The 12522-nt window shown below is 37.5% G+C and overlaps 1 protein-coding gene across 2 annotated transcripts in view; it reads left to right on the plus strand.

The window, feature by feature from the left end:
- osr2 (odd-skipped related transciption factor 2) overlaps positions 1–12522 on the plus strand; it is a 206344-nt gene that overhangs the window by 19862 nt on the left and 173960 nt on the right. The gene's annotated exons all lie outside the window — the stretch shown is intronic.

Raw genomic sequence — 12522 nt, forward strand, 5'->3', positions numbered from 1 at the left:
TCCATCCAACAAATATATGTTGCCCCAACTCAAAATTAGTACATTCTCACAATACAATAAAAATGTGTTAATCCAATTTATTTTTAGCAAATAAATCCAAACTGAAATTATTGCAATAACTAAGCGAAATGTATTTACATTTGTCAGAATAATTTTTAACAAATACATCTAAAATGAAATTATTTTGGTTACTAAGTGAAATTTATTTATATGTGCCCAACTCAAAATTAATTGGAAATTAAGCAAGCTAAAAATCACCCTAGATCCCATAAAAACACATCAGACAAAACCTGGTTGGTATTTTTAATGTAGAATAATTCTTAATTCAACAATCTTGAATATAACACCACAAGATGTCAAAATTACTTGCAAACACAAACCAAAATGTTGCGTTTGAGTGAAAACAAAACATTAAGAAGTCAATTTTACATAAAGATGTCAGATTTGCTACCAACACATACCAAGAACTTAGTTTTATATAAACAAAGATGTCAAATTGACTTGATACAAAGCACAGAGAACTCAGATTTAGTTATAAAACACCAAGAAACAGTTTGACCTTTTCTTAAATAACTCAAGGCAAACTTTATGAGAAATGGTTCTCCAAAATAGTTTAAAGTGGTGTAAAATTAACACTCAGCGCCACAAAGGAAACTGCAAAAACACATTTGAGTCCTGCACAAGTGTGCTAATGGAACCATTAGCCTTAATGTACTTAGAGTTCCATCCATCCATTTTCTACCGCTTGTGCCTTTTGGGGTTGCGGGGGGTGCTGGAGCCTATCTCAGCTGCTTTCAGTAAAGAAAACAAGGCAAATACAAAATTCCCATGCATCAAATTGGCAACAAACAAAAATAAATAAGAAAAACTTAACATTCACAGACCAGGAATCTGATACTAATGGGATGCTAGTAGCAAATATCCTTTGAATGTAAGCAAGTAAAAACAAAACATGAGACAGTACTAGCTATTCAAAAAATAAATAAAAAATGAATAAAATCCAAAATCTTGAATCGAACTTAATCCATTTATCCTGAGTTGAGTGATGAAACGGAGGAGAGAAATGGTTGCGAGAAGTGTGGAGGGTAGTCACACTCAGAGATAAAATGGGGAGGTAAAGTTCATCCAGTCTAAACCCTAAAGTAATCGCTCTACACTCCCCATGACTGCATTTCAAATGTTAATCGTGTACTTCCAGCAGTTCAGTAAACAGCCTCTTCTTCCCTGTAACTTAGTCAATTCTGAGTCCAATTCTCAAGTTCAAAATGTTGTAGGTCATAGATTGTCTTTAAATGGGGTGAAAATGAAGGCAAAAACAATACAACAAAAAATAAAGATCCGATGATGAACTTTGTCAACAAGTGTTCACCTCTCATGCAAGCAACTTGATTTTCAGCTGCTGTATCTTTGTGTTTAGCTTGTGCCCATCCAGGTTCATTAGGATCTTCTGGAAAAACTCAAATGTGTACTTGAAGTTGTCTGGAAAGCTTAGATCAAGGGCATAAATGAGCCCAAACATCATTATGATTCCCATGATGACGGTGTCCACGTTGCTCAGGACTTTGATGCCTTCGATAACAACTCCATCTCCACGGATTATGTATATCTCATGACTGTGAGGGCAATGTCCTTTTCTGCATCCTCAGTGGCGGAGGCCTGAACAACAACACAAAAACAGAACACTTGTGTTAGGTAAAATGCTGAACACCACTAGCAGAACATTAATTAGCTTTTTTTTTTAAGTCCTCTTTGCCTGTCAAATTAATCATTTATGTATCATGATTGGAAAGTTAACCATATATATATATATATATATATATATATATATATATATATATATATATATATATATATATATATATATATATATATATATATATATATATACATATATATATATATATATATATATATATATATATATATATAATGTTTGAAATTGGCCCGTATATAACTTCAGCAAGCAGCCATAAACATAATGCAATTGCTGCAACATGATCCTTTAGGCAACCACATCCCTATAGAGATGGACCTGTGGGACAGAAATAGCTGTTTTACTCCACAGGGCCTCTGCCCGTTTGCCACTACCAGCTTAGGAGACTCTGACTCTGTCTTTTCTTGCACCTACCATTGATTTCAAGCAAAAATTTAAATTCAAAGAGCCCCATTGTTTACAAAATGCCAGTTATTCAAAAAGTTGTAGTGTGTTGAGCTCAAAGGACCACAATATATGTAAATAAGAATGGGTAACACTATTTCATGCTGCTGTGTAACACAAACTATTAACTTACCAGATATTCCTTGAAGAAAGTGTCTGGATCTTCATTGAGGTAGATAACAAGGCTTCTCAGGATGCACTCCCTCCTGATGTCAATGTCGTCACACTAAAGCAGGGTGAAAAATCAAAACAGAATTTAGCAAAATATTGGTGCAACAGTGGCACAGGGAGGGGGGCAAGTTGACGAGAGTGTGTAAAGAAAACCGTGACCCGGCCTCGCCTCACAAAGAGTTAAAGACACTTGATGAAGGACAAGAGAATTCACACCCCCTTATTTTTATTCCGCCGGGAAACAAACGCACACAGCTGCTGAAAACAATGAAAATCATGAATGCTCTTAAAGCATGCACACGGTGATTTATCGACGCTGGAAAACTTACTGACTTAATTTTCATTTATTGTCGGTTAATTGACTTATCAAATATCGGCCCAGGCCTACCTACGGGGTTCACTGTGACATTTGCTATGCCAGCTGATAGGGGAGATGTTTCTAAGTGAAATGTTTGCTTGCCACTTAAAGCATAACAATTAGCTGATAGACAGCTGTTTTCTTAAAACACTCTTAAACTGGGGCATTCTTAAATTTAGGCACCACTTTAATACAAAGTTTGTAAAAATGTGAGGGATGCACTACCGTTTGTGAGGTACTTCAAGAGTTAAACGAAAGAGCAACTTATACGTATATGTCTATTATATTTACCCAACCAATCCTAACAATTCTAATTCTAACAATAGGCTTCAAGAATATATCCCCTGTTCTGCAAATATTCAAATCACACAGATGTTGTGATACATTTTAATAAGAACACAATTATAACACTTTATCCTTTTTCAAGGGATGGTATTTTTCTTGGTCTAATACTACTAATGAGAATCCGGGTTATTATCAGTAGGTCTCCACATATATAGCTTAACTACACAAAGGACAATGGATGAGTTCACACAGCTGGGTATTCTCCAGGTGCTTCCTCCCACAGTCCAAAAACATACATACCAAGTTAATTGGAGACTCTACAATAATTTGTGAATGTGTGTGTAAAATGTTTTTCTATATCTGCCCTGTGATTGACAGGTGGCCAGTCCAAGGTGTAACCTGCTGGGATAAGCTTTAGCTTGCCCATCCACCTAATGATTAATTTTAATATATATATATATATATATATATATATATATATATATATATATATATATATATATATATATATATATATATATATATATATATATATATATATATATAATATTACATCATAGGCAGGGAAGTGCCGTGGGATTATTTGGGTTGGGACGCAAGATTGAATCTCAGTTCGCGTTGATTGGTACTCTGGTTTTTTGTCCAGTCCAAAAATTAGTACTGTATGCTTGGTTAAGTCAGATGTCTTAGGCTCAGCTATTGGGAAAAGCAAAACAATATGGATGGATGACATCCTTTTTGAATACATTTATAGAGAGAATTAATGTTTGTTCCTACAGTTTTCCATTGGTAGTGTTGTGGTTTAAACAACTGGCTTTCCTGCAAATATAAGTGAATATAGGTCATTGGGACTCCTGAGGAGGAAGATGGAGAAGCTTGCCCCTCCCTTGCATCCCCTTTGCCTTGCCGGTAATATTATTATCCTCTGTCAGTGGAAAAAAAAGCCCCCCTCCTGTTTGACACACAGCTAAGATGGCAGCTCAGGTTGGTTGGATCGTAGCAATGTCTACATCCCTTTCTCACAAGACTTGCATATTTATTTTCTGTGATGTTTGTCTATTAGATATTTTATAATTCAGGTTTGACGGGAATTGTAGCAATTAGCAGGCTGACCCAGTGGAGAACCAAGGTATTGGAGTCCTCTCGCCCTGTCCAGCAAGGCTTGCTGGTGATGACTTGGTGTCAGCTATCATAGCATGAGTACAATGGCAGCTTTTGTTTGGTATGCAGCTCTTTAAGCAGTTTAAAATACTGTAGTATTTAACATCCTTTTGCCAGTTACAGATTCAGTACTCTTCATAACTTTTGCAACTTTGGTCTGGCCTTTTCCGCTTATTAGAGCGTATTAAACTGACTCACGAATTACTGCCACCAAGTAGTTTCTTCTATCAATTAGGGCTGCAACGATTAGTCGACATTGTCGACAATAAAGTTTGTCGCCGACAATTATTTTTGTCGGTAATAGTCATGACGTCATCCCCCGTGGTTTTCCGGGTGGAAGTGGGTCACTCGCAATAACAACGGCAGTGATAACATGTAATGTTTGAGGATATATCCTCTTTTTTTTGTTAAAAACATAAATACCTTGCAAATTTTGCAAAGCGAACCTTGTTTTTTTGTTTTATTTTTATTTATTTTTATTTATGTAGTTTTTTATTTTGTCCTGTATGACAGTCAAACATCCTAGCCACTGAACTAGATGGCCAGGCTGACACACTGTTTTTTTTAAACTGTGGTTAAAAATGTCACGCTTGCACCCATAAATGCATTGCTGTGACAGAACTATCTTTTTGGCTAATTTTGGGTATAAATCAATGTTTTTTCTTTACAATAAAATATATTATGCTATGAACATCAACATCAAACTCTCAGATAAGGCAGGCAGCCGCTGTCTAACAGCACCATACAGTATTGATGATTACGGTTGCTGTCCATTTAAATGTAGCCATTGAGAAACACGTTTGCACAGTTGTATTCAATGTATATTGGAGTTGTACACGTTCTACTGTCCAGCAAGACTAATAGTCAACTTGTTGCTGTCCCTACTCTTCTTTTTCTCTCCTCCCGATCTATTGTCCTGTATAACAAACTCCCTCAAAGTGGAAGGTTACACTTATCCCCATAGTATCAGGGAATAGTATTAATTGCCTAATTTGTTTTAATTACTGTGCTGCTACATGAAAGCTGCAGTTTACTTCCTTACACCAGTGGTGTACAGTGCAAATTGCAATAGCCACTCCCAAGGCAGCAGCATCTAAATTAAACTAATTATAGGAATAAACAACAAAAGTTATTGTATATTGGCCTGTTTGTTGTGTGTTGTGTAGGCCACTATGGGAAGACAAGAACTGAAGAAAAACGGATTAGTAAATACAAAGACTCAATTGACCATGTCCATAAGTATGTGGATATTTTCAGCCCCGCGAGTGTGATCGATCTATCTAAAATATCCTGATCTTGATCTGAACCCCATGCAAACTTGATCGTGCACACAAAGTATATGGTGGACAACAACAACAACAAACACAACAATAACAATCACACCAACAACAACAACAACAGAACAGCATCAGTGAATAGGATATGTACAAATCTGATAGTAAAAGTGACAGCAAAGAAGCAGTTAGTGAAATAAATATTAATAACACAGAAAAGACAATGAGCATTACTACACTACAAATGGAGCAATACAAACACCAATAGAAATAGCACTATTGATAATGAATAACAATAATTTACCTCTATTATCAACAATACAATTGTTTCAAATGCAACAATGCATATACATAATGATAACTTGAAATACGGACCTTGTTTTTATGCTAGTGCACACGCACACACACAAACAAACAGGGACAGACAGACAGCTGCATCGATGCGAATTATCATAGGATTAAACATACAATCTATGAAATAGCCAACATTTTAAGAATTAATCAAATATAGAATTATACACATTGAGTCTATTTTAATGCCGTGAAAAAAGGCACGTTACTAAACGCATATAGCGCGTGTGTGCGTGAACACACACACACACACACACACACACACACACACGCACACACACACACACTCACACACCCACACCTCTATTATCAACAATACAATTGTTTCAAATGCAACAATACATATACGGACATTGTTTTTATGCCAGTACACGCACACACACACAAACACACAGGGACAGACAGACAGGCACCAATGTGGAGGTTTCATAAGATTAAACATACAATCTAATAAATAACCAACATTTTGATAAATAATCAAAGATAAAATTCTACACTTTGAGTCTATTAGAGTGCTCAAACTGCTAAGAGATCATCAATAGTTAATATACCATTGTGCAGCTTTTTAAACTTTACAGAATTATTTTCTTTTTGAGGAAGTTAAATTGTGTGTTTTGTTGTTTGTTTTCATTGCTGCTATTTTAACTGTTTTTAAATACATAAGCAAGGTTAATTGTTTTGTTTTTTTTAGCTATTTGCCCTTCCTTACTTTTAAATGAACAACATTTTATTAGTCATTTTCATTTTTGTAAAAGCTGAATGAGCAACACAGTTACAGTGTTAAAAAAATACTGAATTAGTCATCTTTGTTGTTAGTAAGCACATGTCTAAAATATTAGAGCCATTAACTATGTGTACGCTTTATTATCTGATTAGTTTGACTAATTGTTAAGATAATCGTGTGATGATCCGTTGCCCGGATCATGTTTTGTTTTAGTTTAAGACTCTCATAGTTCTGTTTCAGCACCCCAGGGTTTGTGTTTTTGGTTGCTATGGGTGCTGATTATTTTCACTTGCCTCTGATTAGTGTTTGGGACGCTCACCTGATGAGAGTGCTATTTATGCCTGCCTCTCGCCACACTACTGCTGTTTTGTTTGCTTCATGCAACAAGTTACATTTGGTTATCCCTGTGATTCTTGATTCTTGTTCCTGTGCTAAGCTTCGCAATAGCTTCCCATGCTATCGGCACACTTTTCTGTTTATTGTGGTATTCTTGACTGATTTATGGAAAATAAATAATCTTCCTACCTGCACGCTGCCTCTGGAGTTCCGTCTGCATCTTGGGGAAACGATCCGCTCATTAACATGCCACCCCACCGTAACAGATCGTTGACTAATCGACTATAAAAAAAAAAGTTAGTTGCATGCCTACATTCAATCAATCAAAATGTATTTATATAGCACTTACTCGCAAGTGTCTCAAAGGGCTTTACCAACTCACAATAACATCCGCTGATCTAAATCCACAACCTCACAGTTTGAAGCTGTATTTTAACCAAGCGTCTCATGAATAACTGTCACATCTCTGGCGTCTTTGATTGATAACATACGTGGTCTCGCCACCCCCGCATTACGCAGGCGCAAAACTCAATGTTTTTTACGGCTCTCTAGGTGGTGCCAAATGCTGACAGGGACACCTAGTTGCAAACATTAGCCTCTGACGCATCATAAACCGATTAGTGGCTGAGGTTTTATGGTTAAAAAATACTGTCTCCCTACATCACGACTTACATTTTAACAATGTGCTCTTTTCAATGTGCCTTTCACAACAGCAACCATTCACACTTACAATCACACCTATGGGCATTTTACAGTCAACAGCGGGGGTGTCAAACTTGTTTTTATTAAGGGCCACACTGCTATTATGGCTGCCCTCACAGGGCCAAATTAACTGACGAGACGGACCACATTGAATGCCATGGCAGGCCATGTTAATGAGGTGACGGACCACATTAAAAGACGTGACGGGCCATATTAAATGATGTGGCAGGCCACATTGAATGGCATTGCGGGCCAATTTAATGAGGTGACGGACCACATTAAATGAGGTGAAAGACCACATTGAATGACATGGCAGTGATGTGGCGGGCCACATTAATTGACTTGATGGACCACATTAAATGACATGACACCAGCCTTGAAGCCCTCTTTTTTAAACTCGAAAATAACATTTCTGTAGAAATTGTGTGTGAATGCCCTAATGCAGGGGTCGGCAACCTTTACCCCTCAAAGAGCCATTTTGGCAAGTTTCACAAATTAAAGAAAATAATGGGAGCCACAAAAAAAAAATTAAAATTTAAAATGAAAAACACCGCATACAAAGCTTAAATTGCTTTGTGCTATGTTAACCAGGGGTCTCAGACACACGCACCGGCACGCACTTTAATATGAAAATTTGATGTTAGTGCGGCCCGCGAGTTTTGAATGAATGGCGCTTGATAGCATCATACTTGCCAACCCACTCATTATTTCCGGAAGACTCCCGAATATCAGGGTGTGATGGCACTGCTTTTGGCGCCCTCTACAGCCTGCTCGACCACATGTAGAATGCAGCTTCAGCTTGCTCACGTAAGTGACAGCAAGGCGTACTAGGTCAGCAGCCACACAGCTTACACTGACGGTATTCGTATAAAACAACTTTAACACTGTTACGTTACAAATATGCGCCACACTTTGAACCCACACCAAAAAAGAATGACAAACACATTTCTGGAGAACATCTGCACTGTAACACAAGATAAACACAACACAACAAATACCCAGAATCCCATGCAGCACTAACTCTTCCGCTCAACCGACGCACGGAGGGGGAGGGGGGGGGGTTGATGTGTGGGGGGGGTTTGGTGGTAGCGGGGGTGTATAATCTAGACCGGAAGAGTTAGGGCTGCATGGGATTCTGGGTATTGGCTGTGTTGTGTTTATGTTGTGTTACGGTGGGATGTTCTCCAGAAATGTGTTTTTCATTCTTTTTTGGTGTGGGTTCACAGTGTGGCGCATATTTGTAACGTAACAGTTTTAAAGTTGTTTTATACGGCTAACGTCAGTGTAAGCTGTGTGGCTGATGACTAAGTATGCTTTGCTGTCTCCTACGTGTGCAAGTAAAAGCTACATACAACATGTGGCCGGGCTGGCATGCTGTTTGTAAATGCTGTAGAGATCAATCACTGCAGTGCAATTAGGGCACGCCCTTAATTTAGTAATTAGAGTGAAGATAGGATTATATTTGCCCTGGGAGTTATCTAGGAGAGGCACTGAGATCCATAAGTCTCCTGGGAAAATCGGGGGGGTCGGCAAGTATGCAGCTGAGCCGCATCAGAGTGGTCAAAGAGCCGCATGCGGCTCCGGAGCCGCGGGTTGCCGACCCCTGCCCTAATGTAACAGCTGAACTGAAATGCAGAAGGTATGTATAGTATTGTAATAACATGTTTGAATGTACAATAGGTATGGTTTAAATATTGAAGAATGCTTGTTGAAATGCGAGTGGAATGTAAAACAAAGGATGGAAACAATTTAACTGTGAAATTGTTTGAATGTAGAAATACTATGATTGTAGGAATGATTTGAATGTTGAAATGGTTTGAATGTTAAATATCGGAAACTGCACTGAAATGTAGTATGAATATAGAAATTATGAATTTATGTAGTAATTGTTTTTTAAACTATATGACCGACTGCAAAATTAACAAAGGAAGCAAGCGTACTAATTTAATCCTCCTAGTTCTATCCATGCTTTCGGGCGGTCCGGAATTTCAACCTGGGCCTCCTGTGAGACAGTCAAACATTCTAGGCACTGAACTAGATGGCCAGGCTGACACACTGTATTTTTTTAACTTTGGTTAAAAATGTCACGCTTGCACCCATAAATGCATTGCTGTGACAGAACTACCTTTTTGGCTAATTTTGGGTATAAATCAATGTTTTTTCTATACAATTAAATATATTATGTGGTGAACAACATCATCAAACTCTCAGATAAGGCAGACAGCCGCTGTCACAGCACCATACAGTATTGATGATTACGGTTGCTGTTCATTTAAATGTAGCCATTGAGAAACACGTTTGCACAGTTGTATTCAATGTATATTGGAGTTGTACATGTTCTACTGTCCAGCAAGACTAATAGTCAACTTGTTGCTGTCCCTAATCTTCTTTTCTCTCCTCCCGATCTATTTTCCTGTATAACAAACTCCCTCAAAGGGGAAGGTTACACTTATCCCCATAGTATCAGGGAATAGTATTAATTGCGTAATTTGTTTTAATTACTGTGCTGCTACATGAATGATGCAGTTAAAATTAATTACACCAGTGGTGTACAGTGCAAATTGCAATAGCCACTCCCAAGGCAGCAGCATCTAAATTAAACTAATTATAGGAATAAACAACAAAAGTTATTGTATATTGGCCTGTTTGTTGTGTGTTGTGTAGGCCACTATGGGAAGACAAGAACTGAAGAAAAACGGATTAGTAAATACGATGACTCAATTGACCATGTCCATAAGTATGTGAATATTTTCAGCCCCGCGAGTGTGATCAATCTATCTAAAATATCCTGATCTTGATCTGAACCCCATGCAAACTTGATCGTGCACACAAAGTATATCTAACAAACTTGGGTGCAGAAGATTGCGTTTTTTAAATAAGCAAAATAGCGAGCGCTATCTTATTAACTTGTCTGACTTATTATGCAGAAAATATGCTGATCATTACAACACTCACAATACTGGGAGGAGTAGATGTAAAATCTATCTGTGTTGGCCCTGCGATGAGGTGGTGACTTGTCCAGGGTGTACCCCACCTACCGCCGAATGCAGCTGAAATAGGCTCAAGCACCCACCGCGACCCAGTAAGGCAGTTGTCCCAATCTACGGCCAGATACGGGCCACCAGCATCCAAAATCCGGCCCGTGGGTAGCCCCGAGTAAAAAAATTAATAAAAACATGGGACGGCGTGGCGAAGTTGGTAGAGTGGCTGTACCAGCAATCGGAGTGTTGCTGGTTACTGGGGTTCAATTCCCACCTTCTACCTTCCTAGTCACGTCCGTTGTGTCCTTGGGCAAGACACTTCACCCTTTGCCTCTGATGGCTGCTCCCGCCATCAGTGTGTGAATGTGTGTGTGAATGGGTAAATGTGGAAATACTGTCAAAGCGCTTTGAGTACCTTGAAGGTAGAAAAGCGCTATACAAGTACAACCCGTTTATCATTTACCATAATCTATCCTTTCTAGCCCATCCATCAATCTATTTTCTACTGTTTGTTACTGTCGGGCAAATCATATTGTTGAAAAATGCATTTTCCCATCAATAACGTAATGTCATCACTATCGCGGCGCAGTGTCAGATTATATATACACTACCGTTCAAAAGTTTGGGGTCACCCAAACAATTTTGTGGAATAGCCTTCATTTCTAAGAACAAGAATAGACTGTCGTGTTTCAGATGAAAGTTTTCTTTTTCTGGCCATTTTGAGTGTTTAATTGACCCCACAAATGTGATGCTCCAGAAACTCAATCTGCTCAAAGGAAGGTCAGTTTTGTAGCTTCTGTAACGAACTAAACTGTTTTCAGATGTGTGAACATGATTGCACAAGGGTTTTCTAATCATCAATTAGCCTTCTGAGCCAATGAGCAAACACATTGTACCATTAGAACACTGGAGTGATAGTTGCTGGAAATAGGCCTCTATACACCTACGTAGATGTTGCATCAAAAACCAGACATTTGCAGCTAGAATAGTCATTTACCACATTAGCAATGTATAGAGTGTATTTCTTTAAAGTTAAGACGAGTTTAAAGTTATCTTCATTGAAAAGTACAGTGCTTTTCCTTCAAAAATAAGGACATTTCAATGTGACCCCAAACTTTTGAACGGTAGTATATATATATATATATATATATATATATATATATATATATATATATATATATATATATATATATATATATATATATATATATATATATATATATATATATATATATATATATACACAGTATATATATATATATATATATATATATATATATATATATATACGTATATATATACACAGTATATATATATATATATATATATATATATATATATATATATATGTGTATGTATATATATATATATATATATATATATATATATATATATGTATGCCGTAAGGGAAAAGCGGTAGAAAATGGAAGGATGGATGGATGGAAAGAACATGCAAACTGCCCCAGTTACGCACAAATGGATGTGCCACAGTCAGTATGAGGGAATGGCTGCAATGACAGGCGATAGAGACAACGTATATTTTTGTGGTGTGTCAAATATCGACATATTTTTGTGAGAAAAAAATATTAGACATATCATATGCCCAGCAATTCCATCTTTGACTTACGGGGCGATTTGGAGACACATTTTTTTAATGGTGTTCGTTTTCTTATATAGTTGATACATTAATAATATATCTCCTATATGAAAAAACTTCTTGCAACGTGTATTTTCTTGCATCTGGATGATTACAGTGCACCACCGCAGTTATTGCTGCTGTTGTGCCAAAAATACCAGTTTTGCGATCTTCCAGAGCAAAAAGTGAGTGCTAAAAATAGGTTCTGTCGTCTAGACTGCGGTTCTATATTGCAGAAAAGGTGGCACAGAGTATAGTTGTGTGCTGCATGTTCAACAACAAAGCACAACACCACAAGTCGGTGCAGGTCCATTGTGACAGGCAAAATCCTCATGCACCACTTTTGCATTTGTAAGATCGCAAAGATTGAGACAAATGAATGTCG

The sequence above is a fragment of the Entelurus aequoreus genome, linkage group LG11 (assembly GCF_033978785.1).
Source record: "Entelurus aequoreus isolate RoL-2023_Sb linkage group LG11, RoL_Eaeq_v1.1, whole genome shotgun sequence".
Lineage (NCBI taxonomy): Eukaryota > Metazoa > Chordata > Actinopteri > Syngnathiformes > Syngnathidae > Entelurus > Entelurus aequoreus.